Raw genomic sequence first — 8,709 nt, 5'->3', positions numbered from 1 at the left:
ACAGAGACAGCAATAAAACAGGATGACAGGAATCAGACATCCTAATGTCACTGGCATATTCTGTGCCTGTCTTTTTTATTCTGGCTGGCAATAATCAGAAGTAGTTGAGTCTCTAGATAACACCAGGAGGCAGGTAGTTGTCACTTGTCTTCTACATGCTCCTTTCGCTTTTAATTTTGATGATTGAGTAAGACATCATAATCATTTGAGTGCTGCCCCTCTCCATCTCCCCTATTGGAGGCTACTGATTGGAACCTGACTCAGGCTGCCATGCTCTTATTGCGCTCCTATTTGTATGGGGTCTGATTCTGGATATGTGTCTGTGTTAACCATTGCCATTCAGGTTGGTTTTTAGGTGCAGTGTCAGATGTTCTCATGGAATTCTTGCTTGTATTTCCTGTCCTCAAGCCTTTATTCTGATGTTAGGGCTGCTGGTGCTCGTTCCCCTGGGTTCCTTTTTTGTGCTTGGGCCCATGAATGTTAATTAGGGATCACAACTGTGACCTCTAAGCCACCCCTTGCGACTCCTGCCACCTTGCTTGTGACCTGTGGATGTTTGTTGTCAGCCTTGGGCAAGCACACTGGCGGCATAAAATCAGCGTGAGCAGTGCAGAGCTTGATTGCACTGTTGAAGCTCTGCATCACAATGGCCTGCAAGATGGGGCTGTGGTAAAGAACGAGAACGAGCCGTTGCTATGGTGACCTTCACCTTGGGCTGGCTGGTGCGGTCCTTGATTTCTAGATACATTGTATGTATCTGCTCTGGAGGCGTGCCTGGGCCTCTCAGTGACATGCTAGTGGAGCAGACAGGTGCAATGCACCACAGTGATCAGTAAGCAAGGTCTTTATGTAATAGTAAGGCGCAACATCCTGCCAAGACCCACAGGTCTGATGTGTTGATATCTGTCTAGGCACAGACCTACATGTGTTACCATGCAGTGTACACCACAAGAGCAGGAGGAGCTCAGGCTACTGTGAGGCATTGAGGACCCTAGCTTCAAGCTTAGTGCTTACAAAAGACCGTGTGCAGTACCCCTTGGTGCTGAGCCATTACATATCACTTATCTGTACATGCCGCAGAGGTGCAGAAGCTTCTGTTCATCTTGCCCCCACGCTGCCAGCCTTTCTTTCACCATGTCTAAACAAATCTTCTCTCTGTCGACTTTCTGGGCAAGATGTTGTACATACAATTTTCATTAATTTTCCCGATATATAAAACTCAAAAGCTTTATCTCAGCCGAGTGTAATTTCAGGTTTCCTTATGTAAAGCTGGTGATAGCATTACATCTTCTCAATAAATGAGTAAATGTTACTGTGTCGCTGGCTTGCTGCCTTTGGAAGCGGAGTATCTTCTGAGAAGACATGTGGCATGCTGGTACGTGGGGCAGCAAGGCTATTAAAGCTGCAGTGGTATGGGGGTGCAGGGTCCAGGAGTTTGAGAGGCTCACTAGTACTACACTGTTCTTATGCATAATACTCTGCCAAGTGAGAGGTAGCGGTACCAGCATTAGGGCAAATTACACGATTGCTATGCCACTGCCATAGAGGTCATTGTCACCAATCTGTCAGCATTGGAAGCAAAGCACAGCCTTCTTGTTATGTGCCAAAGGCAGAGACTTAATGTAGATCTCTCCTCTATGTATATGGGCTGTGAGTAGAAGCACTAGACTGTCCTATTCATGAATGTTGCATCACGTGATGCAAGCTGGGCATGAGTAGACAGTGAGTCAGAGTCAGTGACTAGTAGTAACTACTCCATGTGCTGCAGCATGCAGCATGTGTGTGTAACCGCAAGTGCACCTTCTGCTCATGTGTTGCCACCCTAGCTCAGGTGGTGCAGTCTCTGTGTACCGTGTTTGTTTCAGAGGGCCGTCATTCTAGCAGCATGTAAAAGTGCTGCCAATGACAGCCCTGGCAAGATTTATTGGCTAGCCCCCGGCGGTGCTCTTTATAAAGCTGCAGTGACACAGAACGTCTGGGTGATTGACGGAGTCTGGCTCATCACTCGTATCTCTGACTTGAGTGTGTGAATGACCACCATGACCAATAATGGCAGCACAACAGACAGTTGGCCATGTCTTCTTTGTCAGTGCGTATCTCACTAGAGACTGATTTACTAGGACCTCGGGCGGAGAGGGTCATGAGCGGAAAAAGACTAACAGTAGACTCACTGACTGAGTCGTCGTCACTAGTCTCTTGACTCACTGACTCAACTCTTGGTGCCGGCCTGGTAGTTGTCATAACTGTGTGGTGGGGGTGGTGGGTTGGAAGTGGTATACAACGGGTTAGTGAAAATAAATAAATAAATAAATAAAACCACGTACCTTACACTCGCTGAATATATCCTCTACCTCCACTCTCACACTCATCACAAACTCAATTCCACTACTATGATGCCCAAAAATAACCCATTCTAGAATCTTCCCTCCTCCACCCCTCCTTCCATCATCTCATACCTCTTTGACAATCTGATCTCCCAAAAAGCCTTTCTAAACTCTTCCCTCTGACTCTTCCCCTTCCACCTCCCCTTTACTCATCCCAGACCTCCTTCTACTGCTATGACCTCCCCAAAAAAACAACTTTCTAGACCCTTCCCTCTTCTATCCCTCCACTATTCCTTTTCACCCCAAATAACAGACTAACATGTCCACCGCACATTAATTTCATATTCCTCTATAAGCACTATATAAATGTAATTACAATTAATTTTCATTTGACTTGAAAATACATTTTGGTCTGCCAATGATTTTTTTGATGGAAGCAGGTTTGCCAAGTAGGGCTTGCACGCTCTACACGTTACCCGGGATAAGAAATGGTGCTTTTCTCTTCCCGTTTATTGTGGGTGGTTGGGAGAATACATGCACCCCAGTCTAGCACACTCCATTGAGCTGTGTCTGAATCTTGTAATGGCAATGTTAATTAAGTAAGTTATGCTCGTATTGTTTGTCAAATATGCATAGGACACACAGAATCCTCCCTACCACATCGTAAAATAACAAGTGAAAAATATCCATACGCCCATAATCCGCCTTTAAATCATAACCTGATGCTGTGGTTGGACCCCCACTTAATCATTACTGGAACCAGAGGACCCCCACCGATTCATTATTGGAATACTGGGACCCCGACTGCATCATTATTGGAAGGCAGGGACCTCGGCTGAAACATTTCCAACTATTTGAATTGCAAAACAATACACAAAAAATACAGAAGTGAGCATTCATCCAACAAATATCAAATGATGAATTATTTGATTTTTTTCACAAAGAAATATAATAAAAATCTGAATTTCAATTTCAATAGAAAGATTGGAGCTTTTCTAAATTCAATGGAGGGCACTCATCTTCCACACTATATTTTGTTTGATTTACAAAAATTTATCAGATTACTAACTTCATTTTTAGGCTCCAAGTTCAAATTCCTTCACATTCGAGGAACACTTTAAAACTGCACATTAAAGAATGCTTTACTGTCTTTAACTTTACATTGCGCTTCTTTATATATACTTTATTAATCTGTTAATATTATTTCATTTTCCAAGTAGTCGCGGACTCACTGAGAAGGTCTTGCAGACCCTTGGGTGGTCCTGAGAGCACAGTTAAAGAAGCACGGCCCTTTGGTACATCCTTGCACAAATGCAACCCTTAACACACAGCATGATTAAAATGTTATGCTAGATCCAAAATATTTTTAATTCTGACTATTTGAGGGTCTGGTTGTGTCACACACTTGTTTTTGGGTGGATTTCTTTCAATACCCCATTTGGAAGAAGACGCCCAAAGTTAATATCCTTTAGATGGCAAAGAGGTAAGAAAGATGATTTGATAAGTTATGCATTATTACAACAAAGCAACGAAAGGCAACTTGCAGTAGCGTTAACATTCGGCCCTGATTGTTCTGATTTAAACATGATTTTGTTTTCCGCACTGAGGAGAGCGCCATTCCTGCACCTAATGCCTGAGCTGTGTTGCTAAGCAATGCACCGTCAAAAGTCTCCAACCTACTGTAAGGCTTCAATCTGGCATTTCCCAAAGCCTTCAAGGTGCATATCCATGGGGAGGCCACATTCTTTGTGAGGTCCCTCATATTACATTGGACGCACGCCATCTCAGCAAGAGTGCGTTTTTTGAAATCTCAGAGAGGAAATGTTTGGCATTATCCAAAAAGCATTTTCTTGTCAGTGCCTGGCAGTTCATTGGCTGCAAACTCGAGACTCATGCAGTTCCTTGCCATAACACTACTCTCTGTTTCATATCCATTAATAGTATTATTTCTTCATGACTATAGAACAGCAGATATTGCAAAAAGCTGGAGACCTGTCTTTTCAATTAACCAACCTACCATAGGCAGGGCTGGGCACACACACCTGCTCAGCGCCAGGATATCCTTGTGGGTGATAGCGCACGTCAGAAATGCACATAACCATGATTGATTTGATAATTTATAAAGCGCAAACAATTGCCCGAAGGCATCAAGGTGCTAGACATAACAAAACATTGCACACTCGAGCTATCACACATGATCCTTTCGCTCAGCAAGTGTGTAATTCTGCTTTCAGTTCACATACACCTCTGTACTGGATCTAGGGCCAGATGCACGACCATTAAGTTTGGCGAGTCGCAAATTGCGCAAAATTGCAACTCGCTAAACTTAATGTACAGCAGTCTCTCAGACACTGTTTGCGATTCCCAATGGGGTCGCAAATTGCATGCCTCATGAATATTATGCGAGCCCATTAGGAATGGCCAGCACTCCCAGGGATGGTGGCCTGCTGGGGTCAGCAGACCACCATGTCTGTGACTGCTTTTTTAATGCAGCCCATTTTTCCTAAAGGAAAACAGGATGCATTTAAAAAATAAAAATGAATCTTTTCAGTTTCATTTTTTAAGGGCAGGCAGTGGTCCCTGGGATCACTGCCTGCTCTTAAGAAATATTTGCAAACCCATTCACAAAGAGGGAGGGGTCCCCTGGGGACCCTTCCCGTTTGCGAGTGGCTTACAAGACTTTTGTAAAGGGTGGTACACTGCGAGTGTTTTGCACCTGGTATGAGTCTCGCTATTAGGAAGGGACGCCCTTGGCATGCCCCTTCCTAATAGCAAGTCGCTAACCATATTTTGCAATTCGCTAATAGGTTAGCGAGTCACAAAATACGGTTAGTACATTGGGCAGACATTTTTTGCGGTCGCAAAGGGGCCAAATTCCCCTTTGGAACTGCAAAACAATGGTCGTACTTCTGCCCCCTAGTCCTGGCCAATGAGACACAGTTTGTGCTCAGCATGTCTTCAGAAACAAGGTCCTGGAAGACAATTCCTAAAATAAGATACAGGCCACCCTTCACAAAGACATTTACATCCAAATATTTTTGTTCACAGCTATAAATGGCGCAGTTAGAAATTGGGCATCTGGTTGGCAGAGGTATGCACCCTGTCCAAGGGACCACAATCCAAGTAAGGGTAAGTCAGACACACACCCTAAATTAACCTGCGCTCAATCTCTGGTAGCTTGGCAAAGAGTAGTGAGGCTTAACGTACAAGGCAATGTATAAAGTATTTGTGAAACCCCTCAAACAGTAAACCAGTGAAAACACCACAGAAAAAGGTACAACACCTGGTTAGAAAAATAGAGGTTAAGTCAGTGAAAGATACAAGACTAGAACCGCAAAAATCCAAGTTATGAATTTCTAAAGATTAAACTGAAATGTAGTGCTTAAAAGCATATAGCGCCAACCGGGGCTATCTGGTTACGCTAGACCAGGTCAAATCCAAAAGTTCAGGTTGACCGCCATGGAGCGTGGGTCAGGTACAGAGCAAGGTAAGTCCCGCTGAAGTTTTACCTTCTCAAGAATTGTGCTAGAGGCCTGTTCACGGGGAAGAAGTTCATCGGGAGCAAGGAGAGCATCACTGGTGGTGATCTGTGAGAGCAAAAAGCCGGTAAGCAACGTGGACAGACGAACGAGCTGGAGTCTTGAGGTCAAGAGCAGCCATGCTTGTTGGGTGAAGAGACAAACTTGTGCCTGCTCACACTGATCCTTCGTGTGAGCGGCGCCGTTCCAGAGCAAACAGGCCCCTTTGCATTCAAGAAGAGTCCAAAAGGTTGATTTCCGAAGCCAAAAAGCACTTCCAAGGGCCCAGGACCTGAGAGGCACCTCTTGGGGGTCAGTAGGTCATTGAAGACAGGTTCAGGAGCTGTGGAGAGCCTGTTATGCTCATGAAGCTCAGATCAGGGGGGCATCAGACTAGCCCTTTGAGTCAATCTGGGGTCCTGGGTTCAAGATGGACTCCAGGTCCAGTAATTCTTCCCCAGCTAAGAGAGCAGCAGGCCAGCACAGCAAGGCAGCAGCTCCTTCAGAGAAGCAGTGCAGCGGAGTGGCTCTCTTTTCAGCAGCACATCATTCTTCTTAGCAAATTACCCACAGGTCCAGAAGTGTAAATGCGTTGCTGGTGTCTGGGGTCCAGTACTTATACCCAGTTGTGCCTTTGAAGTGGGAAAACTTCAAAGAGAGGCCTTTGAAGTGACCAGAGTCTCTGCCTTTTCTGCCCTGACTCCAAACTCACTGCAGGGGGGTATGCAGTCCTTTGTGTTGGGACAGGACACAGTCAAAATGCCAAATATTACTACCACAGCACCCGAAGGAGTAGGATAAATGACCATACCTCCAACAATTTGTATAACTGTCGAACCTGTCGATGGGGAAGTGCTGTCCATGATCACACTTGGTGGTGCAGGCACTCTACAAAATAGCTCTGTTTACAAAGGTCCACCAGTAAATTGCCGCACTCAGGGTGAGTGCCTTCATCACGTGGGGGTGGACCCACAATATCTGCTTTTAAATGATCGCTGAGGAAAGAAACGGAGGACTCTAGGGAAATTATTTCTCCAATTTAATGCAAGTAAACATGTTTCGGCTTTCGCCTTTCTCAATATTTGCCATTAACTACATCATGAATTTGGAGCTGAATTTTAAATTAGCAATGTCGAACCTGTCGATGGGGCTGCACTGTCTATGATCACACTTGACAGTGCAGGCACTCTACAAAATACCTAAGTTTACAAAGGTCCACAATGGCGAGTATTGGAAAAGGGTGAAAGCCGAAACATGTTTTTTAGGTTTACATTTGTTTTTATTGTTACAGCTTTAGCTGCTTGCCCACCCAGCCAACATGGCATGGAGGGCTATTCACTTGTGATCAAATTACAACCATAAAACATAACATTTCAAATAACCCACACCCCATCACGTTGCCCTCCCCCTCCCTCCCAGGGTACCAATAGCAAAGTGAGTGTATAGAGAAAAACTAACAGACAAGTGTCACTCAGAGGGGGCCTCTGCATTCCTTGGCGAAGCAGGGTCTCTGAGAGGTAATAGCCGCAGAAAGCGGGGGCAGGTTAGATCCCTGAACTCCTGAGACAAGAGTGTTATAAATGGTTTCCAAAGGGTTCTGTATGTGTTACCCTGTGCGGAGAGAGTAGGGGTCAGTTTTTTCATCCCAAGGACAAACCATAGCAGCTGAAGCCACCCCATATGTGTTGGTATCTTAGTGGTGCCCCAGAGTGCTAAGATAGTTTGATGGGCCACCCCAGAGCTATGCTGATTTGACATCCTCTACGTGATTTGAGCGGGTACGTGAGGGCACTGGGGAGTCCCAGCAAGATATATGACAGAAATCTGGGGAGCTGGATGTACAAGTAGATATCAATGTCATCCAGCACAGATTCCCAAAATGAAGTCACCTTTGGGCACTCTCAAAGGATGTGGGTAAACGTGCCTTTGCCCCACAATGTCTCCAACATTCATTGCTATGGGCTGGGTTACCTCTGTGTAGCCTATCGGAGGTCAAGTATCAAAAGGTAACAATTTTTACCGCTGTTTCTCTACTAGCTGAGTTATGTGAAGTATGCTTCATTCTGTAGTAGATGTTTTGTCGCTCTTTATCGGTGAACTGTCTTCCTAGCTCTAAATCCCAATGTAATTAGGCCAGCGATTTGTACACTTTCCCTGCTGGAAGAAGAAAGGTGTATAATTCTGTGATGAAGTGCTTATCTGACCTTTTAGCTAGCAGTAATTTTTCAAATGTTGTAAGTGGCCTCTGTACCCCATATAAGATCCAGTGTCTAATCTGAAGGTAGCGAAAACGCGCCTCCTCAGGAATAGAGTAATCTGAATTTAGTGTTTCGTAAGGGATGGGACTGTCCTGATCCAAAAGGTGCCCAATTGCCTGGCACCCAGCCTTCCGACACAACCGGAAGGTGGGGCCTATACCTGGCGTGAATGCCAAATTATCGACCACCGAGGTCAGGGGGGAGGGGAAGGAGGTGAGGATCCCCGTAATAGTGCAAGTGTCTCACAGCCTCAGCAGGGAGCTCATGATTGGGGATATGTAAAGACTGGGGGCTCTGTGAAAGCAAAGATGGAACTGGAGTTTCCATAGTGGGGACCCAGCAAATGCTCCGTCCACAAACCGCCACGCCTTCTCAGATTCAGCTCTGGGCCACTTAACCAGGTAGTGAAGCTGAGCTGCCCAGTATTAATGAAGTAAACTCGGTACTCTGAGTCTGCCTTAAGCTAGTGGACGCCAGCTCAACTCTTCACATTCGGGGAGTTTATACACCCAAATAAAATGATGTTGTGATGCCTGTAGGGCGGAGACCATGCCCTTTGGAGGTGTCAGGGAAAGAGTCTGTAAGAGGAAGAGTATCCTGGGGAGGATT

This window comes from Triturus cristatus, chromosome 5_1 (assembly GCF_964204655.1).
Source record: "Triturus cristatus chromosome 5_1, aTriCri1.1, whole genome shotgun sequence".
NCBI classification, from domain to species: domain Eukaryota; kingdom Metazoa; phylum Chordata; class Amphibia; order Caudata; family Salamandridae; genus Triturus; species Triturus cristatus.
This window is presented reverse-complemented; position numbering follows the sequence as displayed.